The sequence below is a fragment of the Rhinopithecus roxellana genome, chromosome 22, assembly GCF_007565055.1.
Source record: "Rhinopithecus roxellana isolate Shanxi Qingling chromosome 22, ASM756505v1, whole genome shotgun sequence".
Classification (NCBI taxonomy): Eukaryota; Metazoa; Chordata; class Mammalia; order Primates; family Cercopithecidae; genus Rhinopithecus; species Rhinopithecus roxellana.
The window spans coordinates 725,257-743,625 of NC_044570.1; the positions used below are offsets into that span (position 1 = coordinate 725,257).

Here is an 18,369-nt window from a genome sequence, read left to right on the forward strand (position 1 = left end):
CTTGCGGTGTGTAGTATTTCTGCAGAGATATCTGCTGTTAGTTGGATGGGCTTCCCTTTGTAAGTATCCTGTTCTTTCTCTCAGGCTTCTCTTAACATTTTTTTTCCTTTTTTTTTTTTTTTTTTTTTTTTCTGTTTTGGATACTCTCACAATTATGTGTCTTGGGGTTATTCTTCTTATGAAGTATCTGAGTGGTGTTCTCTGCATTTCCTGAATTTGTATGTTGACCTGTCTTAGTATGCTGGGGAAGTTTTCCTGTGTAATATTCTGAAGTGTGCTTTTCAACTCGGATCAAGTCTCCTCATCACTTTTGGGTACACAAATCAATCACAGGTTTGGTCATCTCACATAGTCCATATTTCTGAAAAGTTTTGTTTGTTCCTTTTTTATTCTTTTTTCTCTAATCTTGTCCTCATATTTTATTTCATTAAGTTGATCTTCAATCAGTCATATTCTTCCTTTGGCTTAATCAAAGGATTAATCTATTGATCCTTGGGTATGCTGCACAAAGTCCTTGCCCTGTGTTTTTTAGCCCCATCAGAACATTTATACTCTTCTCTAAACTAATTATAATATTAATAATTATTATTATTTTTGAGATGCAGTCTCACTCTATCACCAGTCTGAAGTGTAGTGGTGTGATCTCAGCTCACTTCAACCTCTGCTAACTGGGTACAAGTGATTCTCCTGAATTAGCCACCAGAGTAGCCTCTCTTCACTGAGAGTTGCACACTTATTGGGATTACATGTCTGCAGATAGATTTGTCTTCCCTCAATTTTAAGCTGAGGACACATCTCAACAACCTTCCTGCATATAGGAGCTACCCACTCTGAATCTCCTCTTCACTGAGGGCTTCAAAGATGATGTAACAACCAGCCAACCAACAGCACTTGATCACACTAGCTTTTCTCTTACCTGAGTATTGCTGTTGCAGGTATGTCCTGTTTGTGAAATGGAGTCACCCACTTTCTGTCTCCTGAGAGCTGTAATTTCACTCCATAAAGCTTCTATTTGCCTTAATTACTCTCCAAACTCTATTCTTCCTGGACATGGGACAAGAATTCACAACCCACTGAAGGGAAAAACTACAAGATTAGTAACAAAAAAGGGTGTGAAACACACAACCACACATTTGCCACATTTTTGGTTACTGGGATTTAAAAAATAAAAAAGGATAGAAGAGGTTCAATTCTTAATGGAGCCCAAAGTTAAGCCTTTTCAAATCCACAGCTGTGACACCATTTCGTGAGCTCTGCAGTTTCTGGCCTTTTTAAGCCTCTGGATACAACTGTATTCCTGAGTGGGGTGGAAAGAAAACTTTTTACTATGCCTGATTCAGCCAAAATCTTGCAGGGAGATGGCAACTGTGCTGTCACCTGGGTTTTCTCACCTTATCATAGCCAATGTACCCAGCTGTGTGAAGTGGCTGGACTCAACAGTCTCTCACCCAGGTACCTCTCTCTACTCTGGTCCTGTCCCAGCCATAGCAAAAATGGAATCTGAGCACGTAGTTTGAGTTAATTGCAACCTGTCAAATTGAGTGTTGAAATTAGCCCAGCAGGCCCAAGAGAAATTGTGGCAAAGGTGCCACCATCCACTGAGATTTTTGGCTAGGGAAGTCATAATCTGTAGACTCTGTGACAAAAGTCACACTGATCACAATAGACCAGTAGATTATTCAATCATGCCCATGCAATGCAGTCTGCATAACAACCCAAAATCATAGGCTTCAGAGAGCTCCTGGATAGCTGAATTTATAGAGTATCCTAGAAAATTGTGTGCATATAAAACCAAACATTAATAATTTTAAACATCCCAGAATAAGTAGGTGTTTTTCCTCTGTTTTGAAAGAAGTTTCTGCATTTAATCGAGTGTCCAGAATTTTAGCTTATTGAATAGAATATAATCTAAATTATTCTAAAAAGCACACTTTATGACAACTAAAACACAGATGTTCTACCTAAATGATTCCATCATTCACTAATCCTGCCCAAGGTTTAAAGAGTTAGTCATTTATTCATGTTAACGGGGTAAGACCTAGAGATTTATGCAAAAAAATAAAAATCGATTGATATCTCCACAAAAATTCTAATCATATGTTCAGTTCAGAATTTTGTGTCTCTGAGGTATTTGTGACTTGGTAAATTGAAATCACCATCTCAGGTGTTTTCCTGTGTCACAAACAAGCAAAGAAACAACAGAGCAGACAATGCAATTTCAACTTTAGAAAACATATCTCATCAATTCCACATGTGGTTGTAAAAACTCAAATGTTAGATTTTTGAAGGATGGTTACTAGAAAATACAGTTGGGTTACAGATCCAGGACTCCAAGGCCTTGCAATTCCCAGCCCTAGGCTACTTGCCTGGCTTCCACTCTGTTCCCTCTCTAATGCTGTCCCTCTTTCCCTGGGGTAGAATTGCAATGGATTGAGCCATAGGCCCTGGCTGATGATCTGGAGGACTGCAGAAGGGGGTACACGATAGGTCAGGTCACAGTTCAAAGCCCATTCCCCAGAGGCCAAGGAATGACCAGGGAGGTCCTTTCCCATGACGCACCTGCCACGGAACCCTCCTCAGCAATCTTGCCAAAACCCAGGCAGTCATGTTCAGCCCACTAGCTGAACAAGCTCAGGTAGGCAATGTTCTGCCTGCAGCTGGAGGCTCTATCTTTATGATCCCAGAACCACTGGACTGAAATGCAATGAGACACCCTGTTCCCCGCCAGCGACGGGAGCCAGGAATGTTCATGCCACACAGTCCCTCCCACACACCAGCTCCCTTACTACGCTGGGAGGCACTCCTTACCAAGGATGCCAAAGCAATACCCCTTCATGATGACTTCGTTGTGGAAGTTAAAGTTGTGACAAAAGGAACTCTTCATTCAGCCGCCAGTAACTGGGATGATTGAGTTTCTCCACCTGCCTGACCAAGAAGGAGAAACAGGATAGATGCCAAGCGACCGTTTCATCTAGCTGGACTGAGGTGGCCTGCTAGCTGGAGTGAAGCATGAGATTCCCATTCCCAGCTCTGCCACTGAGACACCCCGGGCCCCATGGGGACCTCAGACTCACTGGGACGCTGGACCCCTCCCACAGTCCCAGGCTCCCTCGCCATCCTGAACTGCACATCCAGCATGTAGCAAAGCAGGACTTCACCACGGGTTCTGATCCAGGACAGCAACTGAGTGTGCCAAATAATTTACCTCTGCTCAAGGAGCCTCCAGATGATTTGTTGACCAAGTCTCGTGACACCCTGCAATTTTCAAAAGCACAGAGAATCTGGAGCATCTGGCCTGTGAACCTCACTTGTTACTTCTGTGTCTCTGTGTGGAGAGGAGGCAGCCTCACAACTGTGGTGGTTTTTGGGGTGGGGAGAGCCGGGCCAAGCCACCTGCACTAACTAGGGAAAGGAGACAGAAGAAGTGGTTGCGGCCAAGGGCAGGGGTCGGGGTGGTGTGAGGCGGCTGCTTCCTCAGGGTTCGTGAGCCACAGGAGGCCCTTGTGTGCTGGGTGCTGGACATGCTCTGCTAAGGTCCCGGTGTGTGCTGTCCTCTTATCCTGGGCTCCCTGAGGGGTGGGCCTGTCCACCTGAGGGAAGCCCTGTAGGTAGAAGGGGCTGCAGGGTCGTGCGTGCCTGGCGCTCCCTATGGGAATCGCTCGGGTACAAAGGAGGTTAGGTATGTTCAGGGCCTACATCCCTTGGGTGCCGCGCCTGCGGGCCGGGGGAAGAAAGCCGGTGTAGCGTTGTGGGAGCCTCTGGGTGGGCAAGGCAGTGCACAACGGTGTGCACGCAGGCTGTCCATGGCCAGCCCTGGAGGCTGCCCTCCGGTATGCCCAGGGCATAGGGCCAGAAGCCCTTTGGAATGCCCCTCGGCCTACAGCATCCTCCGGGAAGAGGCCTACTACGCGGAGCCTGTAGTTGCCTACACCTGCCAGAGGGCGTGCCGGCCTTCAGGCCTCTGGAGCAGACGAATTCCACTTCAGCCTAACCCAGAGACTTTCCTCCCACGCTCCCGCCCATACCCACTTTCCCCAGGCCGCCTTCGCTGCCCTCGCCCCAGCAGCCAGAGACACTTCTCCTCCTCTGGATCTGCGGTATTCCACTCCATCTACCTGGCCTGCCCAGTGCAGTGAGATGTTGCATACGTGCCGTGCGGGTCAATGGCTCGCTGCACTGAGGATGTCATTTAGGGCACAGGGAGGGCTTCCATGCGCAAGATTCCAAAGATCACGCAGCCCGCGTAGGCCTGGATGCAGCGCTACCGGGCACAAGCCCCGAGGGCTTCTCAGAGGAGGCATCGCTGGGGAGACTGGGACTGCAGGCCCAGCCGAGGTTGCCGCTGCCCGGGGAGACGCCCACCGTCCTCGCACTGACTGGCCACCAGGGGAGAACCGCGGTCTTGGAGTGGCTCCTGGTGCCCTTTGGTCGTGGTGTCTTCCCGCGGCTCCCTGCGCCGTTCGCCTGCAGTCCCTTAGGGGGCGCCTGCAAGCCCGGCGCATGCGCCCTGAGGGCCCGCCAGCCCACAGGCTCCAGTTAAGGGCAGCTGCAGGGTTCCCGCGGTGAGGGTGCGGCAGCGCAGGCGGTGGTCAGTGGGAGTCCGAAGGAGGGCACCGTCTTCAGCATGGAGTCTCTACAGGAGCTGTTCACCATAATCCTATTTTACCTCCCAAGTAAGAAAGAAGCAGAGAAAGCAGGCCGAAAGATCCACTCAGAAGGGTAAACGAATGAAAGGAAAATTTCTTTCAACCTAGGTCTACACCTCCACTCCGAACATGGCTATGTTAGTCCGCTTTGCTACATGCTGGATTGCAGGTCAGTGCTGGCGAGGGAGCCTGGACCTGTGTGGAGGGGTCCACGTCCCAGGTTGTCTGAGGTCCCCGTGGGCCCGGGTGTCTCAGTGCAGACTGCGCGGAATGGGAATCTCATGCTTCGCTCCAGCTAGCAGGCCACCTCCGATCCAGCTAGATGAAAGGATCGCTTTGGCATCTATCTGTTTCTCCTTCTTGGTCAGCAGGGTGGAGGAACTCAATATCCCAGTTACTGACGGCTGAAGGAAGATTATTTTTGTTACAACTTTAACTTCCACACGCAAGTCATCATGAAGGTATTGCTTTTGCATCCTTGGTAGGAGTGCCTCCCACGTAGTGGGGAGCTGGTGTGTGGGAGGGACTGTGTGGGCATGAAAGTTCCTGCCCCTCTCGCTGGGCGGGGAACGGTGTCTCATTGCACTTCAGTCCATGGTTCTCGGCTCATAAAGATAGAGGCCTCCAGCTGCAGGCAAACATTGCCTACCTGAGCTTGTTCAGCTAGTGGGCGAACATGACTGCCTGGTTTTTTGGCAAGATGCTGAGGAGGGGTTCCGTGACAGGTGATCATGGGAAAGGCCTCTCTGGTCATTCCTTGGCCTCTGGGGAATGGGCTTTGAACGGTGACCTGACCTTGGTGGACCCCTTCTGCAGTCCTCCAGATCAAACCGCCAGGGCCTTGGCTCAATCCATTGCAGTTCTACCCCAGGGAAAGAGGGACAGCATTAGAAGGGAACAGAGTGGAAGCCAGGCAGTACCTAGGGCTGGAATGCAAGGCCTTGTATCCTGGTTTGTTACCCCAACTGTATGTTCTGGTAACCAACCTTCAAAAATCTAACATTGGAGTTTTAACAACCACATGTGGAATTGATGAGATATGTTTTCTAAAGTTGAAATTGCATTGTCTGCTCCATTGTTTGTTTGCTTGTTTGTTTGTTTGTCTGTCTTGAGACGGAGTCTCGCTCTGTCACCCAGACAGGAGTACAGTGGCGCGATCTCGGCTCACTGCAGTGTCTGCCTCCCGGGTACATGCCTACTCCTCCCACAGCCTGCTGAGTTGCTCCATTTTAAGTTCCATAATTACATGGTAATGTTTTTCTCAATTGATCTGGAGTGGGTAGATTAATATTCCTCTGCCATATATGAGAATATGCATTTCTGTACCTGTGACAACACCAAGGCCTTAGAATATATCTAACTTTTTTGTAGGCATATGAAATTTTTTATATTATTAAATGGGCCATTCTTAGAGATTATTAAAATTGAGCATAGCCTACACTTAGAATTAACATTTCATAATGGGTTTGTAAGAATGATGTCTGATACAATTGTAAGGGACAACATTTTTTTATGAGTATCATTTTTTGATTTGTATCTATTTAAGTTTCTTGAATGGAATTCCTGGACCCTAATCATAGGTTCGATAAAGCTTTCCTCATACCAAATGATAGAACAGTAATTTATCATTTTTCTCCTTTATTTAGTTTTGTCTTTATCTCAGATTGTATTTACATATTTACCAATAATTTGTTTCTCTCTTCATCGCATTCATCTCACTCTCTCTCTCACAACATAAAATGATTCTTGGTTATGTTTTCAGTTTTCTTCTGTCTAGCCGAGGCAGTGGGTCATGTCAGCTCACTGCAACCTCAAGCCTCCCAGGTTCCACGTTCCCGGCCTCAATCTCCTGAGTAGCGGACTACAGTCGCATCCACCAGGCCCAATATTTGGTATTTTAGTGGAGATGTTGGTTTACACACCATGTTGCCAAGGATGGTCTTGGTCTCTTGACAACATGATCCCCCAACCAGTCTCCCAATGCTGGGGTCACGTTGTGAGAAAACATTCCTTTAATCTCGTATTTGCCAGAGAATTCCTTTTAATTCTCTTAACATTCCCAGCCTATTGTTTCATAGAAGGCATCTTAATTTAAGGAATTCTTCATCTCCTGTCCCTTGGTAGTGTCCCACAGCGTACCATCTAAGATTGGTTTTTTTTTTCCGTTTCTTTGTGGGTGGAGTCTTGCTCTCACCAGCCAGAGTGCGCTGGTGCAATGATTGCTCCCCACACTCTCAAATTCCTGGGTTCCTGCGATGCCCTTTTCACTCTTGTGCGTTGCTGTGTACTATAGGCATACGCCACCACACTAAGCTAAATCTGGTTTTCTTTTTCTGTTTTTATAGAGACAGGACTCTGCATTGCCAGAGCCGCCATTAAAGCCCTGGGCTCAAGCAGTCCAGCTGCCTCAGTCTTCCACGCTGACTCACAGTGTGAGCCCCTGTGCCTGGCCATCTAGTTTCCGAGAGCTCAATAATACTTCCCTGCAAGGCCTTCTTATTGGTGGTTATGTGAGGATACTAAGAAGTAAAAGAGCATTTTGGAAATAGGCAATCAGTGATAATAAATAATATTAATTAGTAGAATTAATGCGTGAAAGGTAGACTCGAAGGAGGCCAGCACTTTTAAGTGAAGTGCATACCGCAGAAGTGCAGAGTTGGCACATATATAGAGGGTGTAAATTAAGGTACGGTGTATAGAAATATATGGGGGGTGTCAATATATGGGATGTGTACAATTGTTAAGATTGTACAGGGATGTTGAAATCTTAACACTAGATCCTGAGTGTAGAATTTGAAATTATTTGAGGAAAGAATTTAATTCTAAGCTGCCTGAGGTGAAAAGCAGAATTGAAAAAGAAGTCATATTGTTGAGATACGAAGGGTAAGTTTCAGCCTCAACAGAAGAAAGTAAGACAAGAAGGATACAGTTGAAAGAAAAGAAGTTTAAACAGAACAAATTAAAATTCTCCCCAAGGGCTCCATCATACTATGGAGGAAACGGAAGTCTGACATTTTTGATTTTACATTTCACGTGTCGAGTTTCGATGAAGGTAAATATTGATTGATTTCAGAATACACAAGCTAGCACATTTCCATTAGAAGACTAGCCGGCGATCACATCATAGGTGAGAGGCTGACCTCTAGGAAATAGCATGTGAAGAGTATGTTATAGAAGGAGGTTTTCTATTTTTGGAGCAGGTATATGATTGTACTGACCCCTATAAGTGTATTGCAAATTGCAGTAAAAATAACTATTGGTCATCATTAGAAGAGCTGCACTAGTACATTTTCATTTGTCAACTTTTAATCTAGAGCCTATCGCTTAGAGATAAAGGAGCACTTTTATGTCACCTTTAGCATGCAGTCACTCAAAGGCAGCAGTCTTTTGTGTTTGAGATGGATTGAAGAACACGGGAATGTACCTTCTTCAGCTGCGAAGGGCAATGTATGTCAACTTTATATTCAGTGAAGACTTTCTGGTTTTACATGTTTTCCCTGTGTCATTAGTAGTCTTCAGTGATTCATATGAAAAGAAAAAATAAGAAACTCATAAATAACCATTAAAAATGAAGTTTTCCTTAAGAATTAACGTGTGCCTTTAGCTTCCTTCGTAGGACTGGCCTTGTGGAGCCATGGGATTATCCAAAGCCAGAAGAAATATATAAGTTGTCATGAATGTCTAGTAATTAAGGAAAGAAGGACAGAATCATACAAGAAATAATTTTGAAAAGTTGCTTTAGAAAAGATAAAATTGTGTTTCGGATTTGGAGATCTTTGCGCAATATTAAATCATTTACCGTTACATGGCCCATGTCACCCGGATGAGAAAATTAAAAGTACAACGGTCCTTCATGCAGAGAGCCAGGCTCTTCCCAGAGAAATGACCAGGTGTCACCAAGAGATGAGGGTTACGCAACGAAGGATAGGTAAAGGAAAAATGGAAAACTAGTTGGCTTTTCTTGTGGTGATGAATTTCACGTAACAAAATTTAACATTTTAATGTAAATGGTTGCCTGGCATGTAACACAATCTGTGCTGTGCAAGAACTATCTCCACCTACTTCCAGAACATTTTCATCACTCCCAACTACAACTGCACTTAGCAGTTAAGCAGTTCTTTCATTTTCTGCCTTCTCTCTCAGACAACTAGCAAACAGCAATCTGTTTTCTGCCTCGGAACTTACCTGTTCCGGGTATTTTATGTTAACGGGGCTCAAGCACTACAGACGTTTCATAGCTGCCTCCTTTCATCTTGCAATTAGAGATTGCAGAATGGCTGGGAACCCTCAATATGTGCCAGGAGGAAACTAGCTGGGAATTAAGGCCCTCCTGAGTGATGTTATGGACACCCAGTGTCAGTCCCTTCATAACACCTGCTTATTAACTCAACTTATTCTTCATATAAAAGTTAATTTCTGGAATATTCAAAAGCAAATTTATGAATGAAAGCATATAATTTGTTTCTTAAATGTATGGAAAAACTGCAGACTGATGCTTTTCCATTATACAATCTTATATGAGACCAAAGAGTTTTTACCAGTTTTCAGATATAATTTTATTCTTCTTCCCCTGTCAATTATTAGGATCGAGTTTGCAGTACATGGACGTGGACTGTAAAAGGTTTCTGAGGGACTTTCGCTTCTTTTAGAGCACTTCGTTGTAAATTTTGATTCCCACCCGTGGTTCTCTTCAGGTTACTATTTGCACTGTATAAGCAAAGTGTTAAATTTCTATTCTGACGTGCCCCTCCTGGAACTTTTGTTTTCAAGGACTTTTATTATTTTTTTCTTTTTCTGTTCGATATGTGAGTGTCCTGTGAGCATTTTGTCTAGACCAGAGTTTTTGGTACTTCATTCATTTTTGGGATGTGTGCGTGTGTGTGTCTGTGTGTGTGTGTGTGTGTGTTATTTCTTTGAGATGGTGTCTCGCTCTGTCACCCAGGCTGCAGTGAAGCGGCCCGATCTTGGCCCACTGCAACTCTCCTGCCACTTCAAGCAATTCCCTCCCGCCTCAGCCTTCCGAGGAGCTGGTATTAACAGGCGCACGCACAATCTCCAGCTAATTTTTGTATTTTTAGTCAAGACTGGGTTTCACCCTATATTTCAGGCTGGTCTTGCACTCCTCACCTGAAGCCATGCAAACGCATCAGCATCCCAAAACGCTCTGCTTCCAGGTGCGAGCCATCATGCCCAGCCTCAATTGTTTGTTTATGCATGTTAAGGCCTCTTCTGTGTTCTTCCTCTTCACATATTTTAGAATTACAAAAATCATGTATTTTATTGACTTACTCAATATTTTAGTAGCATTATCAAATTAATGTTTCCATTTACTGAATACAGTATTGTGAACAGGTTATCCTTGTACACTATTATCATTTTGTCTTTCATAAATTATTCCAGAATCTGATACTATTTTCTCCCACCTGAGGAGAATACGCAGATATTTAATAAAAAATCGTCTGAGTTGTTAGGTATTTAAATATAATTTGGAAGAGTAGTGAAGTTCACAAATACAATTTCACATTTGTATTTTGCATCACTTTGAACATTGTATTTGCTGACACATGAAATTCTGAATTCGCCTTCATGTACATACCTTTGTCAATTGAGAATGCAGATCCACACCAAGATTACTTAGGAATTAAGTAGAAAGGGTTGTTTTTAAAAAGTATATTTATTGAGGTATATTCAGAGATATTGGAGAAGGCTGAAAGTATATTCAGAGATTTTGAGAAGGCTGAAGTCAAATTGTTGTGTTTCTTTCCTTCCGGTGTTTTAATCATAGCCTCCAAGACTGTAGTTATCACTAGTTAGATTCCTGTACAAAGTCTCAGGGCAGCAGTATTACTATTAGGGAGTATCTGGAACATAGATGGGGGAAGATATCCAGGCAGAGATAAACCTGAAATAATTCTGAGCGAAACTAAGGAAACATCTTTCCTTTCATGTGGCAAGATGAATGAAGAAAAATACTTGAGTGAGATCAAAGACCTCTCCTTTTGCTTTCACACTGAGTATAATTCTGGCTACTAGGAGCACAAATTGGATGCTGCCAAGTGAATAACAGAATCAAGCAGAGAGACCCAACAAATGATGACGCTTCAACCACCAGAAGGCCAGAGGAGGCGATAGACTCACTCCTTTCATGTGACTCTGTAACTTGTGCTTTGCCTAAAGCTACTTAGTTGAGGGCATGAGGAATATTCACATAACGATCCTGAGTATTTAGGCGGTTTTTGTTTATAGCTTTCCTCTAAATTCCGTCTCCTATTTGATTTCACTCTTTTCACCAGAGTTCCCCTTATTTATGCCTCAGTGTTACGTGGCACTCGTGAAATATATACCACGTGAAATGTTTTACTGTCCGTCAAGTAATATGGAATTTACATGTCATAGAAAATATAACTCATACTTTTAAGTTAATATCTTATAAAATAATGTATGTATAAACCGTGTAATCCATATGGCGGGTTTAAAAAGATAAGTATTCCTAACCATATACAATATATGTAACTGTATTTATATATGTATTTGCGTAGAGATGAAATTGTGTATTTGCATATATATATTTAATACATGGAGAGTATATGTATTTCTTTTTTGATATATTTTAAGTTCTGGGGTACCTGTGCAGAATGTGCTGTTCTGTTACCTAGGTATACACGTGCCATGGTGTTTGCTGCACCATCAACCGTCCACACTTAGTATTCTCCTAATGCTATCCCTCCCTAGCCCTCAACAACTGACAGCCCCTGTGTGTGATGTTCCCCTTCCTGTACCATCTGTTTTCCTTGTTCACATCCAACTTAAGAGCGAGAACATGCAGTGTTCTTTTCCTTTTTGTTCTTGTGTTATTTTGCTGAGAATGAGCTTTCCAGCATCAGCCATGTCTCTGCAAAGGACAGAAATGCATCCTTTGTGTGGATGCTTACTATTCCATGGTGTGATGTGCCTCATTGTCTTATCCAGGGTATCATTGGTGGGCATTGGAGTTGGTTCCATGTCTTTGCTATTGTGAACAATGCCTCAATAAACCTAAGTGTGAATGTGTCCTTACAAGAGAATGATTTATGTGTTTAGTCTACAAAAGAGAACATCAGTACAATGCAATTCATGCTAGAAACATGATGGGTTAAATTGTTACGTGAGAATCTATTATATTTTATATTGTATTGGATGATGATGATGACACAATTTCTTTTTATCATCCTGGCTGTAGTATAGTAATGCAATCTCAGTCTGTAGAATCTCTACCCCTCGCCAGATCCAAGTGATTTTCTTGCCTGAGCCTCCCAAGTAGGTTGGACATTTTATGTAAGTGTTAATAGAACAGGCAAGAAACAATTCATAACAAGTAATGTGGCTAGTCATTTTGAATCAAGAATGTTATTTATTTCGATGACACATTCTTTCATATAACTTGGGACACTGAAACAAATAAATAAATGATGTGAATACCAAGATGAAAAGGGACTATCAATTGTAACCGAGGTGGGCTACATTATCCTACAGAGTGTGTGGGGTGTGAATTGATTTTGAGGTGTTATTTTTAATCCGGGAAAACTTTTCACAGAATTTGAATAATAGAATTTCTGTTTGATCTCTTAATGCATGAGCTCAGTAATTGTGTCCAATTTTTCATCGTGAAATTCATGGTCATTTCATGAAAAAGAGGAAGTAAGAATTATTAAAAAGCTGTCAGGTTCGTAAGGGAATTTCACTTGAGTTTTCAACAGAGTGTGTAATAAAATTGTATCTTTTTGGCTTCTTTATATGAGACAAAATATAGATTTTTTGTTTGTTTCTTTTTTTACCATTTATAGCACTTGATGGAAGCAGATCGGCCTGGCAAGCTTAACATTATTGGCCTCTGTTTAGGAACCTATGAAAAGGCGGTTAGAGCAGGATTTGGGAAACATGTTCCCATATTGGCAGGCAACTCTTATGCATATGTGTGTTTCTGTGTGTGTGTGTGTGTGTGTGTGTGTGTTTACGTATGTTGTGTGTATGTTTGTGTGTGTATATATATGTGTGTATATAGGTATATATGTTTGCATCTATGCATATATATACACATTTATATATCAGTGCTATATAGTTTTCAAAGTAAATATATACTTCATATGTTTACTGAAGACATAAATTGTAATAGGTAGTTGTTATTTAACTCTAATTTTCAAGTTTAAACTTCATGTTGGGAAAATTCTCATGGCAGCAGCTGAAGGGTCTGTGGTAAGGTCACCTTCTCTGAGAAAGGAAAATGAGCAAAAGTAAATGTTGTGGAGGTGGATAACAATTGGAATAAAATAGGCAGACTATTGCAATGACATAGTGTGAAGAATCACAGTAATGATGTGAAATGCAATTTCGTTTTTTGGTTTCTTAGTACTAGGTGAGTCCATCATATAAATTTAAATATTTTCACATATGAAGTTCTTCTGTGAAATGAAGGGGAAATCACAGCTCAAATGCTTTGCATGTATTTTGAGAACACTGCAGTTGCGAAAAATGCTGTCGAGGATACGAATGGAGATGTAACAGTCCCTTATTCATGATCCCCTAACTGTTCTTCACTTTACAGCATTACAGGGTCTTTTTTGGTGTTACTAAGCTTTTGAAGGTGGCGTAATGTCATGTGTCTGGAATGCTTTAGATACCTTCTTCTTTTTGCCCTAGCAAGTGCAAGTGCAGTTGGAAGGATATTGGAATAAATGTTAGGTAAATTAACATATGGCAATCCGATTTCTACGTGGGTGTTTCAATACAATAGGAAATGGATTTTCAAAGCATTCCCGCAGCATTCAAACTTAGGAGGAACTCTCACAAAAAGAGAGAATCAGTCAGTATTCTTAAATGCTATTAATGGATGTAGTTCCATTCATGGAAATACATCTATAGCATAGACAAACTACGGATAAAGCTAGAAAAACTTACAAGGTGGAAAATTTCTACACAGAGACACCAAGACAGCCTCACAAGAGAAAAGATTTTTCACATTTTCTACAAATACATTCTTGAGAAATTTATTTCAACCAGATTTTTACACTGAAGAAGTGTTAAGTATCTTGAAAGTAGAAACTAATATGAGAAGATTGAAATTGGGTAACAGAATGACTACCTGGCATTTTTGCCCCATCCTTGCTCTTGTTCTCCCACAAATATTGTTATCCTGTTAACACAGAGACTTCTCGTAACATGAATAGCTAATGACTCCCTTATCCCAGTGTGTTTGGGAACTTCTTTGGATCCAACCAATGGTCTCTGTCTTATTGAATCTTAAATTCTGGGGATTGTGTGTTTAGTAAGCTTTCAAGTTTTGTGTGATTCTCTTACGTGCTGAATTGCTTTATATTACCATCAAAATCATTGCATTCTGGACCCTTTCAAGCTGTTCTGTTTTACAACATCACCCCAACCTCCTATTAGTTCCCGTTATTCTTTATACTGTCACCAACGGGCTTTGTTGGACTTCTTGAGAGTGAATCTTCCCAGCGTGTGTCTCACAAAAAGCCATTTATGCTTCCAAAACAGCTTAGATGTTACATGTTTTTCTTCATTGTAAATTGTGGGTATTTTGTCCTCACTGTACCATGTACTAAGGCTTGATCGTTGAATGGATTGAAGTACATATTTAAGTTTTCCTTCTTGCTTTTATTTCTGTTACATCGAGCACACTTCCTAGTACATAGCAGAAAGTCCATCTTTGTTCCCGTTTATACTTTTCTATTTTAAGTTTTAGTAGACACTGAAAGTTGCTTTCGGCTCATGGTTGTGTAGGTATCGAAAAAAACCTTATGTACAGTAATCTGAGAAAAATAATAACTGGTTCCTAACAATTAAAAATGAACTTTTACTTGAGAATTAATGTCTGCCTTCAACTCGTTGGTAGAAAAGGCCTTGTGGAGCCATGGGATTATCCAAAGCCAGAAAGAGTATTTCAGTTGTCAAGAACATCTAGTAATTTAGGCAAAGAAGGACAGAGTCATACAGGAAATAATTGTGACAAGTTGTTTCAGACAAGAAAAAGTTGTGTTTCAGAATTCGCCTTCTTTACATGATATGAAATCATTTTAACATTAAATGTCCCATGTCACGTGGAGGAGAGAATTACGGAGGTCCTTCAAGCAGAGAGCCAGATTCTACCCCTGCACACAACGCACTCGCATTGGTGTTAGCGACATACATTTTTGCCTCCTCACCTAATAAAAGATCTTAGAGAAAAGCGTAACCCAACTAAAGATGTAAACATCAACAACACCGTCCATATTCCAGGTCATCAAGTGACACAGACTCCGGGCATGGGAATCTTACATTCCACAAATCCACCAACTTTCCCCTCACTTTTGCATGTTTGTGTTCTGCCATAGTCACCCATGTCAGCAAAAAAAAAGGCGTATCCTGAGTGTCTTCTCATATGCCCCTGAAACCTTTCCCATAGTGCTCTCATATAGCTTTGATGCTCATTTCTTCTCACATTGATGTGTGAGAAGTCCTGAGAGGCTGATTGTCCCACACAAAGATTATGCATTCACCTCTAAAGAAAAATCACTTGTGAATTCAACACAAAAGTTAACCGTAAGATTTCCATCATCCTGTGCTATCTTAATGTGTCTGATGATACCCAAAATGAAGGATTTTGGAGGTACCTTATCCCAAGATATCCCCTGGATATCTCAGTGTCCAGCACCCAATGTCATTGAACTATCTCTGCTTCTATAGCATAAAGTAAGCTTCCAACTTAATTGTCTTTGGTTTCTTGTACCTCCCCAACATTGTCCTACCTAAAGAATCCCAAAACATTTCACACCCATTCACTCTACAAATACAGAGGCCCAGCTCCCACACAGACTGGTCATGTCCATCAAGAGAATCCAACATATACATTGATCAGTTCCTTGTGACATCAGAATCCTTGGGATGAACATTTGCACAGACACTAACACACACACACAAACACACACACACACAGATACATACACATCCTTAACCCTGTTTATTGTTCATTCCATACAATCCAATTCTCCACACCCCTTCCTGCCTGCATTTTTTTCTGACTGGATCTGCTTGTCCTTTAGTTCCTCTGCATAAGACTATGATGAGTACTGACATCCTGCGTACTGTAGTAAGTTTTCAGGAGTTCTGCTGTGTTAGGTGAACACAGCACCTGTGTCCGATGCTCCATCATATTCAACCCAACATCTGCGCCTTCCCTAGAGAAACACAAACCTATGTCAAAATGCATCTCTTCTGAGCCACGATTTAGAGTGTTTTAATTTTAGGGCCTGCTGAGAAATGACTACCCCTTCCCCATCTGTGATCTCTTCAACTTCCTCCTCCCATGCATGTGTTACAAACTATTCTCTGCAATACCTGCCGCATTTCCCGTATTCTCTGAGACAGGAGTCAGCTCAAAAGATGCACTCTACACTAAAAGCACACAGAAATCCGATGGGGTAATAGCTCCAGAAAATCCATGGATCTAAACAGTCCTTTGTGGTTTGTGGCAAGGATGACAACCAGGCACATTCAGGGAGCCCAAGCTTTAGGGGTTGGTAAGATGACTCCCCGTCGGGTGGACGGCCATGGAAACAAGGGCCACAAATTGAAGTTAATAATTCGGCTTTACTTCTCATAGTAAATGAGACTCATAGTGTCTCCTTTACAGACTCATAGTGCCTGTGAGTCTGGACATGCGCTATGCTTCCGTGGGCTTAGGACCCCACAGTTACAAACTGCTTTGCAGGGCCGTGTCTCATGTGTCTTTTTCAGCCCAATGCCATGAATGTCCTGGATTCTGTCACGCTGTGTCTTCCTCTCAAGGCATTTCTACATGGATAAAATGACCCCCAGGTTCTACATTTCTGAAATGAGCATCCAGGCTCCCTGAATAGAGAGGTGTGTCAACACCCTTATCCTGGGTATCAGACAGCTCCAGTTCCAACTGTACGGCTCACCTGAAATCTCTGTTCCCTCCTCAGGTGGCTTCATCCTCCTGTAGTATTGCAGGGGATTGCGCCACAAGTCCTCACATAGGATCTGTCAGGGGAATCAATCGGAAAAGGCCTTGTGAGAGCTCAGACTGGGGACCCGGGCAGCTGGGAACACACACACGGGGGTCATTCCTCATGTTTCCCAGAAAGGACTCACCTCAGCAATCCTACTGGATCCTGCGAAGTTGTGGTCAGAAAACCAGGTGAAGAAGTTAAGACCGCTGCTATTGTGTCTGCGGCGATAGGCCTCAACTTCACAATCCTGGCACCACTGAATTGGTGTGGAATGAGAAGCCCAGTATTCTACAGACAGAGGAGTATTTGGGAAGGGGGCTGGAACAAGTTGGCACTGATCCACCCACCTTCTTCCTTCCCCTACCCATCCTGGGAGCCACCTGTCACCTGTGACGTTCACGAAATACTCCTTGCTAATCACTTTATTCTGGAATTAGGGGTTATTCTGAAAGACCAACATGATCTGGCAGAGATGAATGGGATGCATCGCTTCTTTCACCTGTCAGGACAAGGTGGATACAGCTTCAACACCTTTTGGGTGAGGTGCCCCCTTTTGCTTGCAGGAATCAATTGTCCCCTTAGCCTCCCCCACTCAGTCCTCCAGCCAGAGTCTTCCCGCCTCACCTCCAAGTTATCATGTAACTCAGCATGTCTTCATCTTCGTCAGTGATCAGGGCTGATATCTGAGGGTGGTTTGCCATCTGATTGAGGTCAAAGAGCCTTGAGATGCAATGGAAAGGGAAGGTAGAAGGAACAGGGAAGGCCTAAGAGCATCCAGAGGGGCGGTTAGGGGATTTTTTCAGATCTGCATCCAAAAATGACCTCCCTTTCTCCTCTCCCTCCCCCTGAATTCAGGCCTCTTGGGTTCACGGAGGGTGTACCATTGTGACGCTGACCGCACTGACACGGGTCTGCCGGTGTCTGAGGACTCGCAGAATCTGCTGATACCCGAAGACGCCACGTCCCAGATGGGACTGGCAAGGGAGAGCAGTCACAGGCCCTTAACAATAGCTTGATTCACGGAAACACGGGTTCTGCTGAGAACTCGCTTCTGCTCTTCAGAAACATGCCCCAAACGTCTGCTGCTTGGCACCACGAAGGGTTTCTCTCACGCATGCAGGAACAGGGTACCCGTGTCTGCTCTGGCTTTCTTCAGCCACATTTGTCTGTGGAAACTCACCCTTGTTCCCCAAAGGGTCACATCGACGCCGAGCTGCCCGTAAATTCCTTACACTTCCCAAGAGCACCTCGCAACTGCAAATGCAGAAGAAACACTGCAAAGGATACAACATTGGCCCAGAAGCCAGGCATGCTCTGGATGATGGCGCCTCTGCGGTCCAGGTGGGGCTTGCGCCTGCGCTCCATCTTTTCCCTCTGCTGAGAAAAGGCCTTCCTGGCTTGGGCATTAACCGGCTCCAGCGCCACCTGAACGGCCAGCAGCTCCTCCAGTGCAGACTCTGGGCTCATGGGCCCAGGGCCAGGCTGTGCCCGCTGGACCTGCTCCTGCCGCTTCTCGTCGGCTTCCTCCTGGGCCACCACCTCCACCTCCGCCATTTATGTCATCCGCTCCCAGCATCGCCTCCTCCCCCAAAGCTACCTGCTCGCTCTGTACCCCGGCCTCCCCCTCCTGTAGAGACTCCATGCTGAAGACGGTGCCCTCTTTCGGACTCCCACTGACCACCGCCTGTGCTGCCGCACCCTCACCGCGGGAACCCTGC

The 18,369-nt window shown here is 43.6% G+C and overlaps 1 pseudogene; it reads right to left on the bottom strand.

Moving 5' to 3' along the window:
• Positions 1-16,630: 16,630 nt before the first annotated feature.
• On the bottom strand, positions 16,631-18,338 carry LOC104673358 (annotated as a pseudogene).
• Positions 18,339-18,369: the final 31 nt, after the last annotated feature.